The sequence below is a fragment of the Oryzias latipes genome, chromosome 14 (genome assembly GCF_053564925.1).
Source record: "Oryzias latipes strain Hd-rR chromosome 14, Olatipes_Hd-rR_3.1".
In the NCBI taxonomy this organism is placed as follows: domain Eukaryota; kingdom Metazoa; phylum Chordata; class Actinopteri; order Beloniformes; family Adrianichthyidae; genus Oryzias; species Oryzias latipes.
The window spans coordinates 12,499,149-12,515,459 of NC_136250.1; the positions used below are offsets into that span (position 1 = coordinate 12,499,149).

Consider the following 16,311-nt stretch of genomic DNA (forward strand, 5'->3'; position numbering starts at 1 on the left):
ACACAGTGATGGCACAAGGCTCTAACCAGACCACCATTGTAGAGTTCAGTGTGTTGCCCAAGGAGAATTCGTCACACAGGTAAGACAAGGCAGGGACCTGTGATCTGCGACCCATCGTTCAGAGGTCGACCGCTCTACCTCTGCACCACAGCCGCCCCATGATTGATAACTAAGGTGAGGAGATTTTCCAGCTGAGAACATCAGCCGAAGGTGATGGACCATTTGTGTTTACAGAGAAGAGCAGAATGACTGTTAGAAGAAGGCTGAGATCTCTTCATATTTGATGAAAGACATCACTGAATTTTTTCGAGTCTCTGGTTGATTCTGTATGAATTCATTTGTTGTGACAGCAGCATTAGCATCAACAAAAACCTGGGAGGAATTTGGAGCTAATGTAATAAAAAAACTAAAGATTACTTAACCAACTGTACTAAATACCATGGAAGAAACTGCCAAAAGTCCAAGGCAACATTGGTTGATCCAAAAGATCATTTTACCTGCAGCGGCTAAAATCAGCACTCACCCTATACTGTGACTCAATTCCCTTTTAATGACATACACAAACTAGTGCAACACATTACAGTACAGACCAAAAGTTTGGACACACCTTCTCATTCAAAGAGTTTTCTTTATTTTCATGACTATGAAAATTGTAGAGTTACACTGAAGGCATCAAAACTGTGAATTAACACCTGTGGCATTATATACGCAACAAAAAAGTGTGAAACAACTTAAAATATGTCATATTGTAGGTTCTTCATAGTAGCCCCCTTTTAATTTTATTACTGCTTTGCTCACTCTTGGCGTTCTCTTAATGAGCTTCAAGAGGTAGTCACCTGAAATGTTTTTCACTTCACAGTTGTGCCCTGTCAGGTTTAATAAGTGTGATTTCTTACCTTATAAATGGGGTTGGGACCATCAGTTGTGTTGTGCAGAAGTCAGGTGGATGCACAGCTGATAGTCCTACTGAATAGAGTGTTACAATTTTAAATATGGCAAGAAAAAAGCAGCTAAGTACAGAAAAATTAGTGGCCATAATTACTTTAAGAAATGAAGGTCAGTCAGTCTGAAAAATTGGGAAAACTTTGAAAGTGTCCCAAGTGCAGTCACATAAACCATCAAGCGCTACAAAGAAACTGGCTCACATGTGGACCACCCCAGGAAAGGAAGACCAAGAGTCAACTCTGCTGTGGAGGATAAGTTCATCCGAGTCACCAGCCTCAGAAATGGCAGGTTAACAGCAGCTCAGATTAGAGAGCAGGTCAATGGTACACAGAGTTCTAGCAGCAGACACATCTCAACAACTGTTGAAAGAAGACTGTGTGAATCAGGCCTTCATGGTAGAATATCTGCTAGGAAACCACTGCTAAAGAAAGGTAACAAGCAGAAGAGACTTGTTTGGGCTAAAGAACACAAGGAATGGACATTAGACCAGTGGAAATCTGTGCTTTGGTCTGATGAGTCCAAATTTGAGATTTTTGGTTCCAACCACCGTGTTTTTGTCCGACGCAGAAAAGGTGAACGGATGGACTCTACATGGCTGGTTCCCACCATGAAGCATGGAGGAGGAGGTGTGATGGTGTGGGGGTGCTTTGCTGGTGACACTGTTGGGGATTTATTCAAAATTGAAGGCATACTGAACCAGCATGGCTACCACAGCATCTTGCAGCAACATGCTAGTCTATCCGGTTTGCGTTTACACACCTCCAGGCTGTGTAAGGGCTATTTGACCAAGAAGGAGAGTGATGGAGTGCTGCGCCAGATGACCTGGCCTCCACAGTCATCAGAACTGAACCCAAAGGAGATGGTTTGGGGTGAGCTGAACCGCAGAGTGAAGGCAAAAGGGCCAACAAGTACTAAGAATCTCTGGGAATTCCTTCAAGACTAACCATCCAAGAAGACCATTTCAGGTGACTACCTCTTGAAGCTCATCTAGAGAATGCCAAGAGTATGCAAAACAGTAATCAAAGTAAAAGGTGGCTACCATGAAGAAACCTACAATATGACATATTTTCAGTTGTTTCACACTTTTTTTGTTATGTATATAAGTCCACATGTCTTAATTCACAGTTTTGATGCCTTCAGTGTGACTCTACAATTTTCAAAGTCCTGAAAATAAAGAAAAGTCTTTGAATGAGAAGGTGTCACCAAACTTTTGGTCTGTACTGTAAATAAAACACTTTTGAATTATCAGTTCTACTGTGACCTCTAATTCGTAAAAACTAAAGATAATTTAAGTAGAATGAAAGCTACAAGCATTGTTCAATAGCCCTCGCCTTTCACCCCTCCTCGCAGCCCCCTCCCCCCCCCCACCCACCCACCACCACCACCACCACCACCTTGCCCTGCTAATGCTTTGCAATATCCCTTGTCTTGCATGAGCATTTGGCACCCTTTTAATTGACTCATACAGTGGCGCCACTTTAACGAGATCAAAGGTCAAGAAAGCCTATCACAGAGAGTCTGTATATGAATTGGGTTGACTGTAGGTAAACTTTTAGGTAGTCGTTTAAAAATTCAAATAGTCTATTATAGAACAGCTTGGCACCAAATGGCATCCAAGATGTAGGTCAAAGGTCATTGTCATGATGATCTTTAATTTGTTAGAATGTGCCAGACATGGGTACATGGGTTTGATACATCGAAAAAAGGGCCCAATCGTTTTTTTAATGACTTTTTAATGACTATGTCCGAATTCCTTCACTACTCACTACATAGTGCACAGTATAGTGCGCTCGCCAGTCTGTAATGCTGGAATCTACGATTCCAAAATTGAGTGCCTTAGAAATTTCCCAGAAGTCTCTGCGAAAATCCAGTGTGCATCGATGCTCACGAGATTGGCGAATATAAACCACAATTAATTGCGTTTGAACAATTTTTGCGAAAAATTGTATTTAAATGTTTTTTTTTTTTTAAACCCATCAACGTTTTCATCTTCACAACTCTGTGGATTCATAAATGACTGTCGAAAAACTCACATTAAAAAGGCCTCTGATGGTTGCTCCATGTGGGGCTCCATTTTGTGCCTCACTGCTATGCACAAATATTACAATTTAGGAGGGGCTTCAAACAGCGCTCCCATTTCTTGGTGTTGACACATACCAAATGTCCTTTCCGTATTGATTAAGTCATGGCTTTTGCTTGATTTCTTTATCCGAACATTTGCCAAAGTTCTATCATTGTACAAGTTTTGGATAGCAAAATTGATACCGTTTGGCACAAATCATCTACATGGCTATAAGTTGTGCCCCTTTCTTCAAGTTCAGTTTCGTACCCGGTCGCCATTTTTGTCATGTCATACATCGGCATCCTTAAAAAACACTTTACCCATCTCTCATATCTGATCAAAGCTATTTTTTCCTTCTTTCTTCAAAAGTTTTACTTTACCTCCAGTGCATCAACACAGCCTACACAGTGACCTTTCTATGAAAAGAAGCATTGTGTTTTCAGCATTCTAAAACAGCTGAAGAGCATAGATGCATTGCATAGTTTAGTCGCGTTGATATATTATGACATTGGTTTAGTGGATGTTGAATTTACCAAGTTATAATAATTGCACAGTTAGTCATGTAGCAAAACAATGGCAAGAAGACGTTGCAACCAGACTTTTATTTTCCATCTATAAAGTTACCCTGTGACCAATTTACTTTCCATTTGAGATGGATATAGATTGTTTCAGTTCCTTTTGAAATACAGATCTATAAATCCAATCTTTATTTAGCAACCTGAGTTGGTGAGAGTAATTTTGTTGCCTGTGCACTTTGAGTGGCCTGGGAGGCATTTTGGTTTTAATTGCACAATAAGTTTTCTTTATTAGTCCGACGATAGGATTTTTAGATAAGAAACTATGAGGCAGAATGTCTTTTATTTTTATGTAAGTCGTTGCCTAGCAGCGACTTATTTAATTATTACTTGAAGAAGTTGGCGGATTTATACGCCGCTTTTTCTCATCTTTGTTACTGTTTGCAATGAACTCTCATAAAACTTCAGCCGAGAGTCTGGCTAAGTTAGTGACATGACAGCTTTGTTGCCTTGTGGCAAAGTGTCTTTAGTCTCTCTGTTTACAAAACCTTTCATGAGAGAAATATCTTTCAGCCCGAGAAGAATAAAACTCTGAGCTACAACACAGACACCGACGTTCTTGCCCACAGACACACACAGGCTCCCACTCCGTGAACTGGCTCACAGACCACATGCTGAGTTCACACAGTTATTTCTGCCTGTTGGGCTTTGGAGAAACTTAAATGACATTGAGATGAAAACTGAGTAGCTGAATAGGCAGAGCCGCATGTACTTGGTGAAAAGAGAAAGTAGATTTTCAGATTTAATATATTAGGTCACAGTGAAAATCATCTCCTTCCAACCAGGATTTGAAATAGAGTTAATGCAGCTTTAGATCAACAGATGAAACGCTGCATTGCACTGTCATTATTTGTGCATGGTGCAGAGAATGTGCAGAAAGCAGAACTTACTTCTTACTTAAAAAGATACAGATTTAGCAGGCAGTGATGAACATTTTTTGTTGCAAGTTAAAAGCAGGACCAGCCTTTACTCCTACTGTTGTTTTTTTTATTCAGGGTTTGCAGTAGTGTTTTTTGTAATATTTAGCACTCAAAAGAAAAAAAATAGTACTGTCATGTGATTAATTTTTTGTGTGATTAATTAATATTGACCTGTAATTAATTATTACAATGTAATCTATTTTTAATCACAATTATTTTTAACTTAATGCGGCATTCACACTGCCATGTCAGGGGCATCAAGTTTCAATGTTAAGTCATTGTACAGACAGGATATGAGGTCCTCCGGAGTGATTTAGGCATCAGGCGCAGCGATCAGGTACTCAGCTTTGGGCATGGGACATTTTCAGGGACTGGATGAAAGGGTAGGAAAAAAAGGGAAGAAAAAAAAATGCAATAAGGCTGCTTCGTCCTGAACTTCCATCCATTTACTTAACCTACTGGGGCCGCAAGGTTACTGGAGGCTGTCCTGGTTGCTGTTGGGTGAATGCAGGATACACCCTGAACAGGTCGCCAGTGATCGGGACTGCTATGACGTTTTCAGCCGAGTTAGAATTAAAAGTTCATGCAAGTAAACAGCTAGACCTTTGTTTTTTACATTTGAGAACAATAATTACATGAACAATATTGAAAATTAGATCAACGCAGTAAAAACATAATAAAGCAAGTCTACTACACGTTAGCCACGTTAGGGTATTCACAAAATCACCAAACCCTGTTTGCAGCGTGTAAATAACAGACTGATTCTGCTATTAAGCTCCTGTAACAACGCTAACTCCCAACCTTACACATAAAAAAGACTGACAAACATTTTGACAATCGCTTCAGCAAGGGGTGTTGCTCCTGTGAAAAAAAAAAATTAATACATATGTTAAAATACACTGACCAAAAATATAAACGCAACAATTTTGTTATTGCTCCCATTTTTTATGGTATGAACTCAAAGATGTGAAACATTTTCCACATACACAAAATAACCAGTTCTCTGAAATATTGTTCACAAATCTGTCTAAATCTGTGATAGTGAGCACTTCTCCTTTGCCAAGACAATCCATCCCACCTCACAGGTGTGCCATATCAAGATGCTGATTAGACAGCATGATTATTGCACAGGTGTGCCTTAGACTGGCCACAAGAAAAGGCCACTGTTTTACATCTTTGAGTTCATACAATAAAAAAATGGGAGCAATAACAAAGTGTTGCGTTTATATTTTTGGTAAGTGTATATAATAATGAATACATTTTAAGAACCCCTTATTAGAAAAAAATAGGGGTTTATACGAATACACACCTTGTGTGTCAGATGATTCATAACCCGCTAATGTAAAAGTAACATATGTTCAACACAAGAGGTCTTATCTGTTTGCTCAGCTGTTGGACAGGACGAGCTGTAGAAAAAAAAGAAAAACCCCCAAAAAAAAAAATTGCTTCAACATCAATAGGCACAACCAGAACACTCCACATAAGGTGCTGCAGATTAACTTGGGCACTCTCTTGTTTTTTTTGGTTTTTTTTTATTTAAGACTTTTACAGAATGCCTCATGGTGCTGAAATAGTGTAATTTGTGAGGGAGGGTTGGTAAATGCCTCCTCTAATAGAACATGTAAGCATTCCATTTTTGTAGAACCTTATTAGAACAAACTGAAGCACAGTTAGATGAGATCAAAGTGAGTGTCTGGCTTTCATTTGACTGTAATGTTCAAGCTTGATTGCAATGAGTTACTTAAGAAATGAGGCTGGAATTCCCAGAGAGCGACCCGTCCTTTGATAAATGTTTGTGGATGCCGTTTGCATTTTGGATTTCCTGTGGCCATGGAAGTGTTTGAAATGCCTGAACTCCATTGTTTAAATAGGTGAGGGAATTATTTAGCAACGTAATGTGAATTGACACTATTTTTTAAGAGTCTTGGCTTTCCATCCCCCATTCCCCTGCTTAGGTTTGTTTATCTGCTAACGTCTGTTGCCACTCTGTGGAATCTGCTTCATGTATTATGGTGGAGGACATGGAATTGGGTTTGCTTTTATCGAAAATTATACTGTTCTCTAAATGCAGGGGGGAAAAAACAATGCACAAATTTAGTTAAAAAAAACAAACATGTCGCTATATTTCAAAGTGTGTGTTTTCAGTAGAAACCAAAATAGTGCAATGGCCAACTGTTATTAAAACAGTGGTTAGGGCTCGATTTTGCATTTTTGTTCATTAAAAAAAGTCAGATGAAGTTTAATTAAATTACATTTAAATTAATGTAATTTAATTAGAAAAAGAATCAGAACTAAATTGTTGTACAACTGTATTGTTCACAAGGTTAAGATGGAAATAACACATGTTTTAAATTGAATCACATTTCACTCACTGTTTTCCTTCAGGACTCTCTCAGGGTAGTTCCAAATAAAGACAAAAACACTTACCGGTACTTTCTCATTGTGTATTATTTTTTGTCAGCCAAATGGAAGATCAGCTTTTGCATTTGGCTTCACCTTTAAGCAAAGCAAAGTTGCTGACTCATCAAAGCAACATGTTACGCTTCCTTCATCCTCAATTCTATAAGCCTCTGTATCATTTAGTACGGTGGGAGCATCGATCATCTAAGAACAGTTACTGAACTTAATTTTCTTCATTTTCTACAGATATAGAAATTGGTGTCAAATAGCTGTTTTATCAGTTATATCTGATTCATACTTTCATAGTTTGTTTGAAAATGGTCTCAAAGTGAATCAAAAACCTTTTAATTCAGCGATTGCTTCATTTGAGAGTTTGTGGTTGCGCTCTTGTTTAGTGAGTCTGTCTTGTGGTTCCTTTTTGACTGATTATTGGAAAATAACTAACTTGATGATTTAGTGAAAATTATTCTCTTTAATGTCTTGGAGTCGGATTGGTTGTCGGTGTGGGTTGTTTTGGAGCGAGAAGATGAGCAGAGTTAATAGAGGACGATTTGTTACAATCACGGGAATGATGACTAAGTCTCGCTCTCATCTGCAGCAAGTTCACAAAGCCACCTGTCACTTATTAGCAAATGACTGTTGCAATGGGTTTCATGTAGCAACAGCCGAGGACAGAAACGAGAAGACACTACAGAGATGAAGAGGGTGTAGGTATTCCCCTCCAATTCTGAGTTGAATTTTATTTATTTTTACATAATGTCCTTATCGTTCAGGAGTTGAATGGATGGTCAAGTTAGGATTCAATCAGGCACATTGGACAGCTGAGAAGTGGGTCCTTCAAGAAAACGGACAGGTGTTGAGAAGTTAAACTCAACCAAAGATATCAGTGTACTGTTGCTTAATTAAAATAGATTAAGAAAGTAAGCATTACAATAACCCAACAGCTGAATGTGAGTCACATCCACCTGTACTTGGGATTGTCTTGTGAAGGTACTGTAGGTTTTTGAACTGTCCGGGCCTGTAGAGGGTGGTAGACAGGTACGCCCACAGCCTTAAAGAAGCATAGGTGTGGCTTGTTCCTTTAGGCTAGTGTGGCCACCAAAAGGGATGTGTAGAAAATGGAACGTACCATTGTTGTGTGTGTTGTGTAGTAAAGTATTTGTCAGAAGTCATATGCACTTATGATGTATGGCTATCGCAGGAGTGTGCACTTATCACTTGAATGGCACTAATGGGCCCCTTGTGCAGTGCGCGGGTTTTGAAATAATCAAAAATCCCTGCAACATGCCTGCGTCTCACCTGCTTTCCTTGATATCTAATGTGGGTCATCTGCATGCCCTGTACAGGTTTGCCAATTGTCCATATCCTCCCATAAGGGCAGGTGTGACAAAGGCCTGAGAATTCTGATTCATTTACAGTTTTGAAAACAAGCAGGACATTAGCCTTTTAGACCTGGACAGTAGTGAACAGAACTTGAGAAGTCATCATCTCTTAAAAAAATGTGTGTACCTGCTCCCTTGCAGGTTCCAATGTAATATATTTTAAATGGCTACAGAAGACAGCTCTTATGCCTTTGATCCTCGTTGTGTCTTAGCAGTGACAAATTCTGCAAGGAATTCCCACATTTAAGTTCTGCAAGACAGCCGATCCCTCCATGTACACATACTCAAATGCTTTTTATGTATTTCACACTTATCACAGGGCTGGGCTGTCATTTTTGTGCTTCCAAATCATTTGAGTTTGATGTTTTATGCTTTATTGTGCTACATTGTGCAGCTACAACCTTTGTGTTTTTGTAGTACCCTGGAGAGGGTGTATCTTTATTTCAGAGCAGACTGCATCGCTATTAGCTAAGAACAGAGAAATGAGATAGGGGCATAAAAGAAGGACAGTTTTATAATAACACCTCTCACTTCCATCTTTCATGGTCGTTGTTTTTTCCCCCGCCATCACAAGTGAAGAGGAGGTGGTGGGAAAAACAGAATCCCAAAGAAATTAAATAATCAACTAAAAGAATGAGCAAAAAAGTGGGTATGAAGGAAATGAGCTCAGAGGAGGAGGACTTGTTGCCAAAAATGTAAAATATGCACTGAAACTTTCTGGAAGTATGAAAACACAAACCTATCAATAGTTAGGTATTTCCCAGAAAAAATAAGAATATTTTTACGAAGCAAATGATCAAGTTAAATTAAGTTTAAAAATGAAAAAAATAATGTTTAATCAATAAAGTCATCATCCTGAAGCAGACATAGCTTCTCTGTCACTATACTTTTAAAGGGTGTCTTGTATCTTTGCAATAGCAATTTGTCCAACAAATGTTTATATATTCCGGCAGATCGTTGCACAAAATCAGACTTCTTTCTCATTGACAAAAGATTAAAAAAATGGACACAAAAAAAGTGGTAAGAAGTGAAATTTCCCTCCAAAAAGAGGCTTTGTGTCACTTCACATGACATTCAGCATGTGTGAAGCTTTGGCACAAGGCTGGGTTCTGGCGTCACCCTGCATACCACTCATCATGTTGCGAAACTGGTGGGGTTTTGCAGAATCCAAGTGCGGACACGAAAATAGAGGGGCGAACAGGTTTTATTCTTTTGAGGCAGAGGGGATGAATGAGAGGAGAGCATCCCGGCAGGTGAGCAGACTGGCAGGGGAGCAGACAGGCGGGAAGGCAAACACAGGCAGGAAGGCAGACTGGCAGAGTTTGCAGACAGAAAGGAAGGCAAATTAACGGGCCGGCAGGAATTCATGAGCACAATAATCTGGCGTTTGCCGAGGGTTCCGTCCCAGAATAAATAATCTCTGTGATGACCTGCAGGTGAAGAGATGATGAGGAGCAGGTGTGGAGTAGTCGCTGAGGAGGCACGCCCACGGAACCACAACACATCAATCAAGTCTTTACTCTAAACCAATAGCCAAATTCCCCACCCTCTTTTCTCAGTCAATCCCAATCATATTTCTTCATTTAGATTAGATATTTATCTCTACATTCTAGACCCTCCTCCGCCCAATTTTCCAACTGAATCATACGTCATGACTGGTTTATCCATCAATTGTCCGGTCTTATCCCACCAGGAATAAGATGTCCTCTGCCCAGGGCCAAACCAGCAAAAGACTAAGGACTAATTCATGCATATTTTCGTATCTCAAATAAATCTTCATTTGCATTCCTAAGATCTCTTCCTATTGAAATAGCACTTTCTTCCGCTGGTTGGTTCTCCCCGGCTGCAGCAGAGCAAGGTTGGTACAGGCCTGGTAGCTGTTACTAAACGTATCAAATTGTCTGCTTCTTGTATAAAATGATTTAAATGTGAAAAATAACATGATTATAGTACTAATAATTAATTGAATATTTATTTCTTTGGTAAATGACCATTGTTGAAATGGGATAATGCCCTTTAAGCTATTCATTATCAGAAATGAATGGACTTTGCAGGAGCGACCGTCCTCTGCTTCCTGTTGGACGGTTCATGTATGTTCATTAATTTCTGATAATAAACACCTCATCAAGCACTATCCCTGACCTTTATATAACACAAAAAAGACCTCACTTTAAATAAAAAGTACCCTTGTTTTTCCTAATCCTAGCACAGTATATCCGTGTTAATACCTATGGGATACGCAGTAAAACACAAAAGGTGAACTGTCTCTCAGAAATAGTAAATAATTACAGCAGTTGTTTTGATGTCTTCAGTGTTTTTTAAGAATCAAAGGGGTCCAGTGAAGCTGAAGTTTTTGAATCCTAGAATAGACTCCCAGAAGAACATGCTTCAGCCACAGGTCTGTGACTTCTTCACACCAGAGCAGGTTCAACAATGCATTATTTGCCAATTAATTTTTCATTGTTCACATGCCTTTTTTTATGTTTCCTTTCAAAGGTTGCCAAATTGTTGAAGAACATGCATTTTTGGGATGAGCAGCAGAGCTCAGTGTGAGGGTTGCACCCATGGCAAATCTGATAACTCTTCTCTGCCAGCATCCAAACAGCTTATCCTGTCATTGGATTTTTATTTCTTTGTTGGTGTTTGGTGGATTGGATGAAAGTTTCACATTTTATTATTTAACAATTAGAAGGATCTGTAAAAGTTGGACAAATCGATCACAGCTACAACCTGATTTTGACCTGTTGTACATTAAATATCCAGATAAGTCCAGAACGGTATGCTAATTCTTGTAGCAGAGACCTTTTGACCACTTAAAGCCATAATCACCACAGGGTCAGCAGGTTTGTCAGTTTCCAATGATTCATTGCAATTGATCGGGGCTTGATGCATAAATAATGAGTGGTGTACCATTTGTGATCAAAAATGTTATCTGTCTTATTTTTGTTGTTAGTATAGCAAAAATGTGAAAATACAAGAAAGTATAAAAGTCAGGACCAAACCAATATAATTTTTAAGACTTTGAATGAAAATAAAAAGTGGGCAGAAAAAGTTAGTGCTATAATTAATTGCTGACCGGCGTAAAACCAAAAGAACAAAACTCAAGAAAGAATGACCAAATTTTGAATTTGGAAAGCATTCAGCCATGTTGTAAAACTACCATGCCTTCTAAATAAATACTCATGGATCCACTTTTTTGTCTGTTTTCTTTTAAATGTGCAAAACTTACAAAAGAATGGCACAGGGAATACCTGCATTTTTTCTTTTAGTAGAAAAATAGCCAATTTCTGCAATATAAGATGCCCTTAAAAGTCTTAATTTTTTCAATAAAAGTCTGTGCACCACATCCTCACCTAATATTTGGATTGATTCTGGATTAGCTCTGTTTTAAAAAATGTTACTATATCAATGTACAATCTTGTTTTGAAAAAAATAAAAAATAAAAATTGAATTAAAACCTTATTGTACCGATGGAAAAAAAGATATGAACAAAAATTCATGTTTTAATGGAGGTCAAAGATTTTACCAATTGCTTTATTGAGACACTGTCTGTGCATCTACCTGTCCTTTAATGATGTAAAGTGTCTAAACTTAAACATTGGCAGGAATTACGTTCTTTTGAAATTACATTTAATAGAATATTTTAAATATGCTTTTAAAAATTCTTTATATCAAGATCTTGGATCACTCAGTGATGTTTAAATTGATAGTACAAGTGTATGTGTCCAAATATGTGGGAAAATATAAAGGCTTTCATTGGGTGTCCTATTTTTTCACATGACTGTAAGTTTGCCTTTCAGATTTTAAAATACAAACATTATTTAAGAAGATCTTCTGGAGGTTGAAATTAATCAATTGCAGAAAAAAAGGTAGTTGCTTGATCATAGAATCTGGATGATTAAAACATGTTATAAATTGATAGATTTAGGCATTTTTGGATAAAAATGAATACATAAATGTGAGTAATGCAACACAAGAGGTGAAGCTGCATATAATGTAACCACCCGCTAAAAACCATGTAAAGCATAAGTGAAAGAACCCAAAAAAAGCAGAAAAAGTCAAAAGCAACAGATTCATGAGACAAGTGTTTGCCCTCACTTGTTGGCTGATGAGTTTGGTGTAAATGAGATCGACTCATTCTTCACGCAGACACAAGCATCCACCCACATCTGTTTTTGACGAACACACACGAGCACAGCCAGAGATGAAAGGAATCAATACATTACAGCAGACATCTAAAGGGTCCAGTCCACTCCCCTGAGGATCAACTGTAATGGGTCCAGACAAACAGGCGAAAGACAACAACAATAACAAAGCCTCTGTGCACACCAAATGCAGCACTTAATAAATCAGAGCAGGAATAGCAAATTAAATCTATGAACAAATATCGACAGGGCTTTGAACACATTTCCATTATTCACAGCCTATTGTTGTGGTCTGACGCTTTCAGGGAGCATATTTGTTCAAGCATTTGCATATCTAAATGAGTGACTGTGTTACATATGCATGTGACCAGTCAGGCAAGTTTTTTTGGGGTCTTTGGTGTTCATTTACTATTGTTGTTTTTTTGAGCTTGTTAGTTGATAAACAATTCAGGGATTTGCAATGAAACCATAGATTTACTAATGGGATGAAAAACTCAGAACACCAAACCACAAATGTAACCTTTTAAATCCTCTGGTATAATTATTATTATGGAATATACATGTTTTGGGGCGATCATGTAGAAAGTAAATTATGTCTGATATTGTACAAGACTTTATGTAATTTAGAATAGTAGCCTGCTTTTGATTTGATAATATTTAGGACTTTTAACAGTTTAAGTTATTAAATTACAAATATTTAAGATGGTATACTTCAAAATAAACAATCTTTGAGGCTAAAATCTAGTAAAGCAACGTGAAAAGTTTAAAATAAGATCAAGGGGGAATAACAATTTTAGTCAATGCGATATATCAATAACTTCTAGTGATCAGCTCAAGGCTTACAATGTCAAATTGAATCGGTTAGTTCAAAAGGGGCCCAAGTCCACAATTTTCCAAAATAGAGATATTATATGTTCTATGGTCTTCAAGGGAAAAGCTTTCTGATTATGTGCAAAAAAGTCCCAAGTCCGTTGTAATGTATTGACTATGCTTGACATTTAAAATGCATTTCAGTCAGACAACTCTTGCAGTAAAGAAGATTTAGTCCATATTTCTTTTAGTTTGGCAAAAGATTTAGTCCATATTTCTTTTAGTTTGACAAAAGATAAATAAACCTGAAAAAAACTTTAATTAGATATAATTTAGTCATTTTATTTAACATCTAACATGTGTGCTTTGAAACGGCATTTTCAATTTAATTAATGTTTGAATTTAATACGCTGTTCTATTTTATTTGACCTTATTTTATAATATTTAACGGTTTATTTTTTGTTTTATAAATAAATATAGAAATAAAATATTCTGATCTAATTTTTCCAGTGTATTTTATCCCTATTTACAGTGTATCTGTCATGGTGCCTCTGTCAGACTCCTCCCCCTCCCCTCTCTGCTTGGCTCATGACTCATCACAGCTGCGTCCACTCACCTCATCAGCCACCTGCCTTCATAAGGGGATCCAGGACCAGTCTCCAGTGCCAGATCGTTGCTCCTCTATGGTGCTTAGTATGGTCACATCGCTCACAGCTACTGCTGTCAAGCTCTCGCCTAAGTATCTGTTCTCCGTCTGTCCACAGGAATCCGTTCTACGAGTGGGCGCCTGAGTCATCCTCGTTTCTGGAACCAAGCCTCAGAATTCTTCCGGTCACACCAACGAGCCTCTGCCGATTCAAGCCGCACCACGAACCGCCGCCTATTCAAGATAATCCACCAGTGACGCCCCGGGCTGCAGACACCTTCAATCTTCCTCGTGGGAATCTCTCGGACGTGACTACTCCGCCCAAACATCTACAAAACCTAGAACCGAACATTAAAACTCATTACCCATCATCTACTCGCCTGTGTATTCTTCCGGGTTCCAGCGTTTGGGTCTGTTTTCCTGCTAGTCATGACAGTATCTGTTGCTTTCAATTGAGTTATGGTAACAATTTAATTTTCTCTTTGTGGAATCAATAAAGTTTTATTGTTTTGTACTCTAATCTAATGATATCTCTACAGATTTTATCAAACCGCCTTTGGCAACGCGTGTTGAAGTGTCCACTTTTCATAAAAAAATCTGTGTAAACGCGCGTTTCAGGGTTCCGTGTTAAAGACTCCCGTGGTCCTGCACCACAATGCCAATTTTTACAATTGTTTTCGGGATCTACGTACAAAAACGTGTAGGCTTAAAAAGTTAAACTAGTTGAGTATTGAACAATCAGGGACTTGGATTTAGTAGTGACATATGGGTGGCGTCCCTTTTAATTCCTGAACGTCCCAACTATCTGAAAATTGATCATGAAGGAGAAATTAATTATTGCGGTTTGTGTCCGCACAAAATTGCATGCCACCAACTCTTTCATCCATCGGAGTACAGCTATAAAAGAAAAAGCCTGAAGCAAGATTTATAAAATTTGCACAACTTTAACATTTCGCTCCAATTCCCTTCCAACTGTAGGTGACGGACATGGGCTAGTAACGGGTAGCGACGGCTAAGTGTGAACACCATGGGCTAAAGGCGCGTTCAAGAATGCGCGTCACATGCGCGGTGTGAACGTAGTCTCAGGAGAAAGCAAGAAATTGTGTATTGTCCCAAAAACTCCCATAAACTACCTGCATCATAATTTATTTGCTATTAATTTGAATTAATGAGTACTTTACAAGTATCATGATCATCTATACGTGCTTTTGATGTTTTATAATCTACAGACATACTTTTTTTTTTTTTTTTTTTTTAGCAAATGTGGAGTCAGTCTTTAATATAATGTTGAAATTAAGAAAAAATAAATTTTAATTTGTTATTGTGCTGCCTTCTCCCCTCCGTGGAAAACTTCTAACAACTTTAGGACGAGTGTTAGATTGACACTTATGCCGCCTGACTCCATGACTGAATGTGTGTGCCTCGCATCGCATTCATCTGGATGTTCATAATTAAATGTGTGAAGGAGTTTCTTTATGGCTTTTCAGAATTTCTCAAGTGCTCTCTCATTAGTCCGCTTAAGTGTGTGTCATCATGCACTCTGTGAATTAATGCATGAAAAACAAAAGGGCAATCTGGAGCCCAGTTATATCTGCATACCACTGTGAAACAGAATGCTGCGCAAAGAACACCATGAGTGGGGTGACACAGAAATGAATGTACGATTTGTAAATTAGACAGTCTGCTTGGATTCACTGACCTACAGGAGCAGTAGCTGATGTCCTATCATTTGCTAAAGAGCAAATCAATGCATCTTTGAATTTTTAAGAGAAACAGTGCATCTAGTATTGTTGACAGTAAATAAAAAATCAAAATGATATTTTTACAAATGATATCTCCCCTTTTAGTAATGTAAAAAATATACACATGACTGGTGCACTAGGGAGAAACCAAAGAAAAAAAGTTGCACCAAGCAGAATCGAATGTGTATTTGGTGAGACCTCCACAATACTGAAAGGACACACACAACATTGTATTCAGGACAAACAAACAAACTATATTTGCAGGCTATTCCCATGTTCTTACTTTCTATTTTCTCTGTTCTTCTTTTGCTTAGCTGCAGAAAGAACCATCTGTGACGTGGACAAGAAAGAATGGGATTAAGCCTGCTGGGGCCGATGACGGAAGATGTCACATCCTCCTGTGAGGTGGTTAAGATTTAGCAGTCAATGCAGTCCTGCTTTTTTATTTTTAGTTTTTAATAAAATCTCTAAAATCTCTTTTGTACTTAAATTTTCAAAATTTCTTTCACAGCTCATAAGATTTTCCCTTTTACTTGAACACATCATTAATTCTCCAGACAAATATGAAATTCAGACCAAAAAGAAAAAAATCTAATATTCACAACCCGAACAAACGTTTTCTCTATAAAAGACCTTAGTGAAACATATGGGAAAGTGTGAAGAGAGAAAGATTTCAATAGCTTA

The 16,311-nt window shown here is 38.1% G+C and overlaps 1 long non-coding RNA gene across 1 annotated transcript; it reads left to right on the top strand.

The window, feature by feature from the left end:
- The first annotated feature begins 13,789 nt into the window (after positions 1-13,789).
- LOC144983693 (uncharacterized) lies at positions 13,790-16,104 on the top strand. Its single transcript, XR_013647453.1, has 2 exons — positions 13,790-14,193; positions 15,942-16,104. It is a non-coding gene; the product is annotated as an uncharacterized LOC144983693 (long non-coding RNA).
- The last annotated feature ends 207 nt before the right edge of the window (positions 16,105-16,311 follow it).